Genomic DNA, 15,410 nt, shown 5'->3' with positions numbered 1-15,410 from the left:
GTTGTCCCTTGGCACCACTCCACTTTAGCAATACCGCTCTCTTGAAGCACCCTGACACTGATACAAGAAACGCTAAACTAGGGGGAGAGACTATAAAAACAGACAACGATTTTACAACGATTTTACTAAAAAAAATATTTGTTTAATTATGTTTTTTCTTTGGTGGTGTTTAAAAATGTTTTCATATGATCACAGTTTGAATGTTTAACACTTTCCCGGCCAACCACGTATATATACGTTATTGGGAGCCAGCGGTTGACGTTTCTCGTTTTTCCTTTTATTAGATTTTAATACCCTATTCAATGTCAGGGAGCTGTATTTTGCCTGTAAAAGGCCTACCGGGACTCCGAAGGTGCAGTACCGGCCAGATCCTGCTAGTAGCGCTGTATCGAGAATGCAGTAACCCCTGTTCCAGACCGGGTGCCACACTGAAAACGCTCCGGGCGCTCTTTTCTACTAACCTGAACCTAGGGCTTCACCCGATCGCATTGAGTAGTTTTCGGGACCCCCGATTCATTATGCTGTGGTGGGTCGTCGTCGACCAAATGGACATACGATCTACCAGATGGGGATCAAATAATTGGAATATTCTTTTTGGAATCCCACCGGCCACAGGTAAGAACAATTTGACGTCAATTTCAGCTTGATCGTGCAAGGTTTTCATAGCCATCTCCCTGATCAGCGTATGTTGTGGTAATAACGAATGCCGTTATTGGGATCAATGAATCAGAAACGACCCCCCCCCCCCCTTTCATGCCTTCATGATGAAACATAATACCTATCGTATGCATTTGATTTTTTAATTGTAGCGTGTGTAGGGACAAAACGCCAATGGATTTGGTATAATATACGTTGCGGCTTATAAATAGCCTCACAGGAATTAGCCCCGATCATTCCGAAATAACACTCATATTCACTACGGTATAAAACAAGAACGTATGGATGGGAAAAAAAAATCTTTTTTGCATCTTGAACGGAAGGTTCTTACTGTCAAATGACCATGATATTGTATCCATAGCTATAATATAAAATATAGATTTAGCTCTACAAACAACGTGACGCACAGTGAAAGTGTGTAATGGAAAGCTGGCCCAGCTATAGCTAGATGGGGAAATCCAATAGCCGTGAATGTGTTAAGAACATATTTACTATAAAAGCGAACAGTTATAGTATCTCTAATAGTAACAATTATTTGTTTAAAAAAGGCTGTTTCCGTGTGACTTTGGTTATTGCATGGGGGTGGAATTTTTTTATCCACTCTGGTTGGATCTCATTCTGACATCAGTCGCAAATCGTTTCAGCTCTACCTGTTGTACAATGCCGAACCTTTGAAGATGTTTTGCCACTGTCGTGTTCATATGGTTGTGTTTACTTCGGCCTGAGTAACACCCCCCGTTGATGACGAAGGACGGTGGAACGCTGGTTCTGCTTAAATAGGTCTAAACGCGGGCTGGTTCGCCAGAAAGCACCAAGGTTCAAAGGCTCCAAAACGGAGCCGGAGCTTGAACCGGAGCCGTGCTGGTGTGAAAGCGCCCACAGAGAGAGTGAGATGGGGAGAGAGAATAAATACATTTTGATGTTGCCTTCATATTTGGACCAATATCTCCCTGCAATTTACCCTCCCCCTCCACACACAAAAGGCCCCTCCATAGCTCTCTCCACACGTGCCTTTCTTTATCCTCCGTTACGTGTGGATGTGTCTGTCTGATGGCCCAATCTGCGGAGCGCACTGGACAGGGGAGGAAATTAGGCCACTTTACTCGCCAAATGCGAGTATTTTTTACGTTTGGCGAGTGATTCATGAATACCACTCGCCAGTCTGGCGAATATACAAGAAAAAAAAACATTCTGCAATCACTGCACTGGCAAACGGTGCGCGTCTTCTGAGTGCTCGCTTTAGTTGACAGTGCCACGAGAGCACTGCACAAGACCCGCGGACATATAATGTTTAATAAAAGTTCCCGCAGTACTGGCCAACCCGCGGCGGACATATATAATGTTTAATAAAAGTTTGCGCAGTACTGACCAACCCGCGGACATATAGCATGTTTAATAAAAGTCCCGCGGTACTGGCCATCAGTCAAGGGAGCACTCGCAAACCGATAACGTTAAACACAGCAGAAGATGGAAAACAGACAGACTGACCAACGGGGAACTGCATCCAACCCTAGTACAACCCTTGAGTATAAGTTACTAAGGACACATTTAAATCACAGAGGTGTAATGTTAGTCTATTGGAACTGTATACAGTGGTTAGCTTCTAGTTAGCGTTTTAGCTATAGCTGCTTGCTAGCTAACGTTAGCCCCTTGTGTGCGTGTGTGTGTGCTCAAAGCAGCCAGCCCCATGTTAGCTAGGTGTATCTGTTATGACTATAATGTTTCCAAAAAAGCACCGGACTACGACGTAAGGTTAGACATTTTATTTCATGCTCAAAAGCCCCTGGCTTGCACATTGCAGTCACGAAAGGGGCTAGGTCAACCAGTGCACAACAGCACACCAACCCAACTGACATTACCACAACACTTGACGGTACTTCACAGCACTGTCGTAAAACCACCGTGCTGTCTTAAAGGCACAGTGTGCCTACCCAGATGCATACACAACACTGACGCGGCTTGACAACCGAGGTTCAAAGTTAACTTGATTGATTGATTGAAAACTTTATTAACAGATTGCAGAATGGGTACAATACAGTACGGCTCAATACACACAATTGTTAAGGGGATGCAGACCAGAGAAAGACTTTCGTCTTGTTTACATCAGGGTCCCCCATTTTCAATTCATCATAACATATGACATACACGACATACAGATAGACAGTACTGCTACATCTATACACTTCACAACATACTTTGGTTTTTTTCTTTCACTGCCCAACCCAGTCAAACCCAGCATCTTTCACTGCCCAGTTCAGCCCAACCCAGTCCAGAATATATCCCTCTTTCATGTTAATGTTTTATGCTAATATTGTGAAGAGTAGAGACACTGTTATTAATGTTTTATGCTAATATATATTTTAAAGAGTAGAGACACAGTGTGATTATTACTATGGTTGAAAATCAATTTAGACGAAGACATACAAAGAAGTAATTATCACAATTAGCGATTCTTTTTTGGCTGGTAAAAAATCTGTTTGGCTGGTAAAAAAAATCAGATACTCGCCAGTTGGCTGGTAAACCAAAAAGTTTGTTTCCTCCCCTGGCACTGGAGTAGATAGAGAAATTATAGGAAATAATTATAGATATAGATATAGCGGATATGAAGATTTGAGTTTTCAATACTCTATGCCTTCCATGCACTGCCAACCAGTCTGTATGTGACGGAGAGATGCACTTTAAATTTTGACGGAGAAGATAATTCTGATCGTTTTTTTTTATTCTGTTTATTTTTGGGCTTTCTGTATTTTTTCACCCATCCCAATTTAGTCGCTATGCCAATTCCCTTCCTCGTCGTTGCGCATAATTGCCCCACTGTCGGCTTGGGGAGGGTGTAGAACTACCACATGCCTCCTCCGATACATGTGGAGTCGCCAGCCGCTTCTTTTCACCTGACAGTGAGTTTCACTGGAGGAACATAACGCATGCAGAGGTTTACGCTATTTCCCCCAGATCCCCTCCCTGCTGAACAGACGCCCCGACCGACCAGTATGAGTCACAGTTTACAACGACCAGGACACATACCCCACCGGCTTCCCAACCGCTAACACTAGCCAATTGTGTTAGTAGGGACGACTGACCAAGCCGGAGATACCGCTGACAGCTGGATTCTATCCCAGAGTTTCTGCGGTGGTAGGCAAGTGCTTAGTCCACTGCGCTACCCAGCCACCTCCCGATTCAGATACAATTTAACACAAACGGTTCCAAAGATATTTAATGTTTCTCTGCATATTTTCACACCGCCAACAAAGTACTGGGATCATGTCAGTTGTCTCTTCTTCGATTTCTTTTCGGATTTGGTGCCAGCTGTCATCTCTGCCCATCTCCATCAAAACTGGAGACCGAAAGTACTTTTTTAACACAGCGTGGGAAATAATACAGCTGGACTATCTAACAATAATTCACATATTTACAAGTCGGATTAAGTTTTGTAAATAAGGAGACCGATAGAGAAAATGTCAAAGCACTCAAAACTGCCAATATCTAAATTTCGACCTATTTCTGAATTACGCAACAATTTGACCTTTTCTGAAGAATCGTGAGAGCCTTAACAACCTCTTATTGCAGAATATTGCAGCCCAATGGCGGGCCGTCACGCACGCGTGCGCACGTCGTGCCACTTTGCGCACATCTGCCGGCTCCGGGCTGCATTTTTCACAGATCAACCAATACATTGTTTGAAAGTAGAATTTGCCGCCTTTTAATCGTCACCACACTCAACCTATTGCGTGCTTCAGGTCTCGAGTTACAAGACGAAATATCTGGCAAGCATCATTTGACAAGCCGTTCGGACGAGTGACCACATCCGGTTGTAAAACGGTCCTGAACTGACCAGTCACCTCTGATGGCGAAAATTATTGACCACCGTTGTAGCCAAGGAACATCTGCTCCGAAAGCTCTTTGTTTTGACTTGCATGTCTGATTGAATGTAAGTGAACGGCCATTTTAGATAATCACGCTGAATTTTTACCGGTACACGCATTACAAAAACCTTTGTGAAACACAAATTTTCCGTGGGATTTTTATAAACTTAGGACCTGTATGACCATAAGACTTCAGGTTATGGAACCGTTATGTTTTCCAGCTCCTACCTCTCAGCTGGAACTTAAAAACAGCCATCTGGCAACAAGTAAACAGAGATGTGAGTACACAAAATTTTTACTTCAGTGTGTTTAAACCTCTGTTACTCTATTTCATTAGCACTCAATGTGATTTTATTGTGTAAGACACTTCAGAATGTTACCTTTCAAAAGAGACCAGACTCATGCATGTGCTATAAGTATCCAATATAATAAATAGCTAATTACTTTTGGTATGCAATCATCAAAAAACTAAAAGAAAGAAATCCCCATTTTTGCCCGATGCTTAACACTTTCAGTGCCAGCAGGGGGCGCACGATTTAGCGCTTGAGTGCCAGCACTCTATTCAATGAGAGGGCGAGCACATTTGCGAACAGTCAACATTGTCGAAGCGGATTGTTTTCTCATCGGTACATTTCCGTTTTATACCATTTTGAAAAACGCTAGTTTTTGGAGATTTCCAGAAAGAAAGAGATTCCACAGGAATCGCCCTTTACTGGAATACACAAAAAACTTTGTCATTTTTCGGCCTATTTATGAATCGTTTTCAAATAAACGCTAGATTATCGATAGTATATGTGTACTTATGCACGCTAGAGAAGCGGGCTAAAAAATCGATTATCTATTTTGTTGTGAAGGATCAGATTAAACCGAATATGTATATTTATTTATATATATATATTTAATTGTATTTGTATATCGTTTGATATCCCCTGTATATTCCTTGTACAATATGCATTGAATATCCCTTTAGTCTACTAAACAGCCCATAATAGTTTCATTCTACCATTGGACGAGAACCTGGCGCCAGGTTGCCATACCCCTAGGTCCAAGTTCAATCGTGCCGCCTAACATGTCGTGGCAAGTCCGGTACCAGCGTAGTAATACGTCGGGCGAAACACGAATGGTACTATTTGTTCATAGCGCATATATATATGGCGCAAGTAAAGTAGAACTTTCTTTTTTAGTCCAGTTCTTTACCCTCCAACAGAGTGACAGACGCAAAGCCTCCCCACGACGCACGTGCGGTGTAGTAAGGCCTACTTGGCCCCAGAATAGGCATTGAGATATCGTGTAGATTAATAGTTGAATAGTCATAGTTTGGCACTATACCGTCGAGTTGGACGTATTCTATTAAGCTAATAATAGTCTATTTATGTATGGTGCATCGTTCGGTTAGAGTTCTAAAGTTATCAGTACCCCCATCGTTCCTGACGTTATCTGGACGCTTAACCAGGCTGGTCAGACCCCTAGTGGTGATTGCATCCGAGGAGCTCCGGGCCAAGAGCGACTGGACCTGTATATTGGATTACTCTACCCGGACGACGGCGAGCCTTCCACGGCTTGGATTATGCTTTGTGTGCTTTGATTATTCCATGGATAAAGGCCAACACTGCGGAGTGTTGGAACCACCCCCCGGAGAGGACTCCAGGTGAGACGGCGCTCTACACGTGAGGTCGCCTCACGTCTCTCCGTTGTGGATCGGCAGCTACCGTCCACAGAGGGTCCAGCTGTATTCGTCTGCGGCCCGAGGTTCTGTGGGCACCGTGTCCAAGACTTTGGATTCTCCCAAGACACCGTCGGCCAGATGGGATACCGCCAGCGGCTTCTCTAACCCCCCTCCTACTGTCTTACAACCAGCGGGACCCCCCCCCCCCCCTTTAGTGTATCCAGCTATAATCATCTAAGTACCATCGCTATCGTTTCCTAAATATTCCAGGTTGTATACTTACTCCCTGCGCAACCAGAGATCGGACATTCAATGTTGATTTACCTACGAATACTCATTTGCCATAAAAGTGCATATTTCATATTTCAAATCATAAATGTAATTAAGTGATCGTTGTATACACCCTTTGCTGTATTAAACCTTCGATTTGGTACATTTGTGTGGATTCGTTTCATCAGGTGGGAAAGTGTTCATCATACTTATATCTTGTACTGGGTGGCCAGAAGTTAAAGTACATGAGGTAGTGGTATTAAATATCATATCTAACAATACAGTCAGGGAATTGTACCCCTCAGTTACATATTTCCTGATCAACACACACACACACACACATACACATATAGGGCCCACGTTGATATATCTGAAAAAAGCTCTGATTACCCCAAGACTGGTCAAATAGATTCCTTACCTCAGATCAGATGTTCTCCAAAAAGATTATTCCAAATCCTGATCGCCATTCCAAATATCGATCACGTTTATTGATCCAACGCTGGGTGCTCGAAACACATATTCCACACTGTTCTGAGGGACCACAAAGACTGCAATCGGCTCGGATTACATGCCTGACAAGTAAAATGTGGATTCCGGATTTTCTTTTCCCCATGCATTTCCATTGACTCCATTCCAAAGGGTGCATTACCATCCGGGAGATGATAGGGGGCGGTATTTTCCCTGTTCGAGCTCAGAGAGAGTCCCAGTGGTAACGTGAGGCTATATTGATAAAAAATGAATGGAAATCGCTAATAAAAAAAATAACGATTAATAACGAGATTTCTCGTCGTTGGCATGAAATAACGAGAATTCTCGTCGTGGGCACTGAACGGTTGGCATGAAATAACGAGAATTCTCGTCGTTGGCACTCAAAGTGTTAAGAGGTTAACAAGGCGGGTTAGTCACCGAGTCACATATGTACTTATTTGTAATATGCACACATTGTAAATGTTTGTAAATACGTCAATATATTACATTTGGCCATAACTTAACATACAATATGGTCGATAGAAAGTACTTTATTTACATATTTTAAGTGAGATCAGGCTGCAAGCTGAGAATGCTAATGTATGAAAACCCAGCACCTTGTGGAAGTCACTGTCGAGCTGAGAATGCTAATGTATGAAAACCAGCACCTTTTGGGAGTTGCTGTCAAGCTGAGAATGCTAATGTATGAAAACCAGCACCTTGTGGGAGTCACTGTCAATCTGAGAATGCTAATGTATGAACACCAGCACCTTGTGGGGGGTCATCCCTATGTTCCCCGGGTTCTATGTTCCCCGTTAAAAAAATAAATAAAAAGATTTCTAAGTTCCCCGCTCCCGAAAAAAGGGTTCTATGTTCCCTGGTCCCGCCCGCTCCCGAAAAAAATTAAAAGGTTCTATGTTCCCTGGTCCCGCAGACCGCTCGTAAGTCTACCAGTGGCAAAGCCCCAAGGAAGCAGCTCACCACCAAGGCTGCCCGTAAGAGCGCACCGGTGTTGTGTCCGACTGCCCAAATGTAGCGTTCCGTCATACCGTCATTGAAGAATGAGGAGAGTTTTATGTTTCTTTTGTGTCGTTTAATTCCAGACTCAACTGTTACATACAGGTCCAAAACACTTCGCTTGTTATGTACGCACACTGTTCTCTCGCGTGTAACCAATGACAACAACATAACTTCCGGTGCCCCTCCTATATATCCCGGGGGGGAACAACAGTTTCATATATCGCGCTATCGGGAAATGTCACTCAAGTATTTTTAAGTGTTATTGATTGTACGGTGTATCACAGTTTCATATTAATGTACCGTTTCATATGAATATACTTATATACATGCATTTATATACAGGTAAGGTAAACAAAGTGGAGGAGTTCGGAGCGATATTGGCACAATGCGAGGTCAACACATTTATTTATTACACAATACACCACATATTATCATTGTCTCTTTGCATATCGTATAACGTTTATATCTTTAGGCATATAAAGATAGCAGACTTAGGGGTAGTATGTGCTGTAGGCTTAGAATCAACAATTAGTTGCAATGAAACAGTATATATTAGGGGTGGGACGATACATCGATCCAGATCGATATATCGATCTATTATCAATAATCAAATAGGATCTATGCAACGTAAAAAGATCGATTCATATTGCGATACTCTTATTTTGAAAATCCCTCGTATCCGCTTGGCTCGGATCAACAGCACACAGCATTAGCGTCTAGAGCGTCACTAGAGCAAGGCTAGTGTGCCTATTCTGCAACCCAAAACATGTCCCTGCTGTTTTATTCCGCCATTGGGTCAAATGCATCTAACCTGCTTTGCAATCCTCGCCATTTCACTATGTCCACCTCGCGTTAAAGATCGAAAATAATGTTACGTTAGCGTAAGCTAACCCAGAGCTATAGGCAGAGAGAAGTGGGGACTGGGAAGGAGGGTGCATTCTCGAAATAGCCCCACTAACAGGATCTGGCCGGTACTGCACCTTCGGACTCCCAATATGCCTTTTCCAGCCAAAATACAGCTCTGTTTATGTTTATTTGGATCCCCATTAGCCACAGCAGTGCTGGTGCTATTATTCCTGTCTTCTCTGTGACAGTGAATAGGATATTAATATCGGAAAAAAAAGAAAAACGAACCAAAAACGGTGAACAGGCGGTCTATTTGTATTAAAAACAATAGATTGTTTTTCATTTAAATGTCTGGAAGAGCTCAAAAATAAAAATGTCAAATGATATTTCCATTGCCTTTTTTTTTTTTTTTTTTAATGGTAAGAACAATCTACACAAGCTATGGGCTACAAACACAGGATATACAGTGAGGAGCAGTGGGCTATGTAAACAGAATATAGTGCAATGGTATGCTCAGTGCAATGTACTCCAGCTCTAATCTATAATAGGGATATATGTGTCTGTCTGTTTAAATTGTCTGTGTCAAAGCAAGACAGACGTTGCTTCCCCTCAACACACAGTAAATTTCGCAGAGTAAATTTTACTCAAACTGTGTACATTTGAGTAAAATGTATACTCAGTTTGAGTAAAATTTATACTCAGTTTGAGTAAAATGTATACTCAGTTTGAGTAAAATGTATACTCAGTTTGAGTAAAATGTATACTCAGTTTGAGTAAAATGTATACTCAGTTTGAGTAAAATTTACAATGCAAAATTTACTGTGCACACACGGATAATTTCTCATTGATTCTCTTATTTTTGTGGAAATAATTGTAAATAAACAATAAATACTGTGTTCTGTTTAGTACGTTCCATACCTTTGTGAGTGCTTTTTTTCCATGCAATGCAGATATCATTATTATTTATTGTATAAAAGGATCCCCATTAGCTGGAAAGCTATAGTCTTCCTGGGGTCCACACAGAAAGACAAGACAACACAAAACATAACAATAACAATACATGAGATACATATGACAATCACAATTCACTTAATTAACACTTTGATCGCCATGGTTAAATTCATAATTTACCATCCCTCGCCAGCCCTATTTAACATGGAGAAGTTCCCCTTCTTTGCAGGGCTATAACTTTTTAAATTGTATTGCTAAATTGACATTACTATGGCCCATTCAACGTCCTATATGTATTGTTCATTGTGTAGCAACGTTATACTTTTTCATTCACATATTCATACTAAAATACGGTCTAAAGTATAAGTATGTTTTTATCGTTTTCTGCAGCTTTCTCCAGAACTTGATTTATAGCCCTAAATGCATTATATTGATGATCAAATACAGTTTGATAGGAATCTGTGCGAGATAAAAAATGTCAACTGGACGTGCTTCTAGAAGTTACTATGTATGATCTGATGTTGACCGGATGGGGGGGGGGGGTCGTTTATAATTCCGTGGGCAACGTTATATCATTCATCTAGTGTGGGTGATATGATCATCAGAGCAGTTTATATGGCACACGTTAATGTGTGAATCTTACCGTAGCTTCCTCATAGCGTTGGGCGATGAGCGTGGAGCAGAGATATTCCTATTATGGGATGTAGAAATACCCGATCCATTTCCAGGTTGTATAATAGTATATACGTCCAAATCATGTTGTTTATCGAGTTATTGTAACGGATCACTATCCGTTGTGATCAGCTCGAGTCCTGGGACTATTAGCGCGTGATCGGACCGAATTGAAATGAGCACCAGCTTCCCCTTCCTGTTTCTGCCCTGGGCGATCCGCCGATCGGCCACCAGATGGCGCTCTTGAACCGTTGTAGAGTTGAGAGGGGCTCAACAGTACATCTCATGTCTCCGGGGGAGAAATATGATTTCGATCACAGATTTTTGAAATATTGATATCAAATACGCTGTCCAGCGTCTTCGGCAGAATGAGCATGGCGGGGAAAGACGTGTTTCAGTGTTTCCGGCGATGAAAGTGTTAACAATGATAATCTAAAAACAGTAAAACATTGTAGACATCTTTATAAACATCAGAATATTTTCAGAAAAGGTTATTACATTCATGGGTAGACATGCATATTTTCAGAAAAGGTTATTACATTCATGAGTAAATATTTCATTATTACATTCCTACAGTAGGTACAGATCCAGCACTGAAAAATCAAACCTCTACTGCGCCTCTACCACTCCTCCACCACTCCACTCCAAACTGATTTTGTGACTCCTATTGTTCTGGACCGGGCCAGATTTCACACCTCCACTGCCTCCCACAGGCTGGGGAGATTTTCATCTTAAATTTGAATTCGTCCCAAACACCCCAGCTCCATACGATTCCTTTTTTCACTGTTTACTTATCATGCATTGCAACACTAAGGCCATGTCCAGACTAAAAAGATTTTGGCCGTTTTAGGCAAAGTATTTGATCGTTTGCACTAGGGCTGAACCATTAATCGATTTAAAATCGAAATCGCTATTTGGAATGATGCAATTAGCAAATCAAAAAATAATAATAATAATCGCAAATCTTTTATTTATTTTTATTTATTTATTTATTTAACCAGGAAGTCCCATTGAGATACAAGATCGGTTTGGGAGAGGGAGGTAAGGGGTTTTAGATTGTGTGTTGTGAAGTTTAGACTTCAGAGAGGGAGAGTAAAGTACAGAAAAAAAGGTACCGTTGGGTACCGGTATCGATTCCCAGGTAAAAAGAAAAATGTTCAGGCTCGGTGTCCCGAACAGACCCACCGCGTAGGCCAGATGCAAGCCGCATTTTACAATAAACCTCTGTGGGGCTGCTTTAAAAAAAAAAATTATAATCGCAAATTTTATCGCAATCGCAATATCTGTCAGAAAAATCACAATTAGATTATTTCCCAAAATCGTGCAGCCCTAGTTTGCACCGTTCTGCCACACGGAACTGCATTCTGGCAGCCTGAAGATGATACTTTCTGATACCAGCTCCCAGAGTGCGCAATTCTGAAGACGCCCCCCATTGCGTCACCATCTTTACAAGCGATACACGTCTTCTCCTGAACCGATGACGCGATAGCCCACCTCTCCCTTACCCCGCGTGTGAAAACATCACAACAACAATGACATGTACAGCTATTGAGCTTGATCGGGCTTTTGTGGCTTTACATATGCTGTGCTCTATCTGTCTGAAGCGGAGCAGGGCTCTGCTGTGCTTACACACAATCCCGACCGAGGCGCACACACATGCTCACACACACGCTGTGCTCTCTCTAGCTGTCTGAAGCGGAGCGGGGCTCTGCTGTACACACACTCCCAACCGAGGCGCACACACATGCAATACACGATACTACTAACTAGAGATTGGCGTCACATAGCTGGCCTTTTTTTCTGAAAACCCAAGCACATATTGTTCCATAGCATACGCCTTCAGTTGATCATGACAAATCCTCTCTTACCTTGACGTTTAAAAAGCCTCCATAATTTCGTAAATAAAGCTGTAGCCAGCCAGCTAGCATTGATGCTATTCAAAATGCTATCCACAAACTAATGACGTTACTTTAGCTCGAAAAGCACAGAACCGGCCGACACAAGTTAAGCTGCTAGCAAGATACACTATAACACTTCCGGTTGGGGGTTTTCAAAATAAAAGAAACAGGAAAGACATTTATTTTGTAAATTTGTGGCATGCACTTATTATCTTGAGACGTTTTCGTTTTTACAGACACCTTAAAACGAAACGAAAATGAAACGGATCAAAATCGTTTTAGTCTGGACAAGGCCTAATATATGGGCAGTACCCCAAGTCAGACTGCCCATATAAAAATGATCTTGGGGGTCTGAGGGCAGTAACCCCCTCCCTGGGGCAGCACTTAAGTTAAGTATCCTCCCTTTGTTCACTTTGGGAGATAGCCACCATCCCCCGAAATATAACACCTGAGTGCTAGTTCTATAGGCAGTGGTTTGAATTTTCAGTGCTGCATCTGTATTTCCACTCCCAAACGTGAACAGTATTTGCTCACATATTTAAGTAGTGCATTCTTAGGTGGTACTTGAAAGACACATTCAATTAACTTATGTTCAGTGGGCAGTTATTCCAATGATTGATGGCACGATAACCATCCTCTTTTCTTTTTTTTTCTCATTTTTTTCGATTTTTCTCCCTTCCCACTGTTAGTCGTTATGCCAATTCCCAACCCCTTTCCTGGTTGTTGCGGCTATTTGCCTGGCTGGAGGGGGGCGGGGTGGCATGAACTAGGAAATTATTATTATTTAATAGTCTATGCTATAGAGTTACGCTGGTTGTTGTGGGGTTATTTAATATTTCGAAATAACAGTGTTACCTAGTAGTATTAGTAAAATATTATTACAATTATATAATAAAAAAAAAATTTAAGTTAACTTTTCTCCCCATTTTGTTGCGCCCCCTCTGGGTTGGTCGCGCCCTTAGCATTTGCCTATACTGCCTATGCCAAAAAACGGGTCTGAGTGCTAGCTCCCATCAATAGACTACAGCTGGTCCAGAACGCATCCGCCTGACTTCTATCCCACACCCAATCCTGGCACCACATCACCCCGGTCCCCCCTGACCTCCACTCCCCTGCCAACCCTCTCCGCCCCTCAGTTTTGGACACAGAGCTCTTCTGCAGGGCAGCTCCTAGGCTTGGAGACGGAGCTCTTCTGCAGGGCAGCTCCTAGGCTTGGAGACGGAGCTCTTCTGCAGGGCAGCTCCTAGGCTTGGAGACGGAGCTCTTCTGCAGGGCAGCTCCTAGGCTTGGAGACAGAGCTCTTCTGCAGGGCAGCTCCTAGACTTGGAGACAGAGCTCTTCTGCAGGGCAGCTCTCTGGAACTCTGTCCCCCAGTGAAGGATGTCAAGGTTTTTTCAATGTATATATTGGGGGAGATGACAGCATCTAAAGGGGCCAGGTCAGAGAGGTAGATGTGCATGGTGGTGGAGGCGGTGAGAGAGAGTCACTGTGTTTAGCAGCAGACTAAGATAGAGCTCAGGGCATGCCGAGGTCGGTTCAGCACATAACAACTGATAAGAGAGAGAGAGTAACACCACTAGAAACAGACGGTTAAGGGTGAACAGCAGTTGCCATGACAGCGCGTCACATGACAACAAGAAGAGGGGCGGGGCCTGTCATTGATGATAATGATGATTATTATAATGCGAGTGTTCTTCCGCGTGTGAGTTAGATCTAGACACGAAGCTGACGCGAGCGGACGTGGATCAGAGACTTTTCATCCCTCCCTCACTCTCGCCGGTGGGGGAGGGGAGATGACACATCATCATTAGCTTCGGCTAACGGGAGAAGGGTTTTGGCTAACGACAAGGCCTCAGCCACCATTGGACTAAACAGCAGAAGAGACGATAGAATAATGAGTTAGTGTTCCAGGACAATACGAAATGGGTAACATCTGAGGCTTTTGTTTATGTAATAAACAACGATTCCAAGAAAGGTACTACGCGGCCCAGTGTCGAATTATTATGCTTACGGATTGCATTAAAGGGGGATGACAAAGATTGTACAGCCAGTATGAGAAGACAGAGAGAAATAAACACAACGCAGAAACTACACAACGACAACGATGGAGAGGTGATAAGTGGCTGATTGTGGTTTGCCAGAATCTAACACCCAGGACATTATAGTCTCTCTCAATTTTCCAATCCAGCCTCAAGACCCATCTCTTCTCCACTGACCTTTCATCCTGTTTGTATTGTGTTTGTCTGTCTCACTACTACTGCCCCTTTAGTGTACAGCGACTTTGAGTTCTAGAAAAGTGCTATATAAATCTCATTGTTATTATTATTATTATCCTCTGTACTTGGAGACTACAGTATCTTAGTGCCTTAAAGGTTAAGGCTATAGATTTATGCAGATTAATATTTGTTTATGTTTTATTATAATACATCCACAGAGCTTGAATGAATGTTATTATTTGCATGTTCCGTGCATGTATCTCCTCCCTATTTCCCCATGTGGAATGCACCTGATTGGAGAAATGACATGTTGGTGCTCTAGTGCAGTGGTTCCCAAAGTCGGGGGTCGCGACCCAAAGGTGGGCCGTGAGCAGCCACGGGAGGGCCGCGAGATGATTTCAAATTGATTGTCAGGCCACTGAACTTAGAAGCAGGCCAGGACAGTGTTTCTAGTTGTATTCTAAAATTCTATTCTATTGTATTCTAAAATGTGACTATATGGTTTTATATTAACTTAATAAATAAACAAAAACTTATTTCAACGAACATTTCAAACTAAATAACAGATTATGCACATAAAACGCTGAAAACAACCAAAGCAACAATAGTATTTTAATGAGGCTATGATTATTATCATTATTATTTTGCAACAAGTTAGCCCTCTCATAAATAGCACATATAAATGAATAACTAACTTGAACTAACTTAATAGGATTGAAGTGATATTTGGCTTAAAAAATCGGTCGCCTGACAAAAAAAAAAAAAGCCTGACGATGTGCATTGGGCCGCGGCTCTCTGACGCCTTATTTTCTGGGTCCCGGCCTGAAAAGTTTGGGAACCCCTGCTCTAGTGGAACGCACCTGATTGGATAAATTACATGCTG

General features: G+C 42.4%; 1 protein-coding gene across 1 annotated transcript in view; it reads left to right on the top strand.

The window, feature by feature from the left end:
• The window catches only part of dip2ca (disco-interacting protein 2 homolog Ca), an 837,941-nt gene that overhangs the window by 469,049 nt on the left and 353,482 nt on the right, over positions 1-15,410 (top strand). The window lies entirely within an intron of this gene.

Source organism: Notolepis coatsorum, assembly GCF_963971535.1.
Source record: "Notolepis coatsorum genome assembly, chromosome: 4".
NCBI lineage: Eukaryota > Metazoa > Chordata > Actinopteri > Aulopiformes > Paralepididae > Notolepis > Notolepis coatsorum.
Note: the sequence above shows the minus strand (reverse complement) of the source record. Positions and strands in the feature narration are given on the sequence as shown.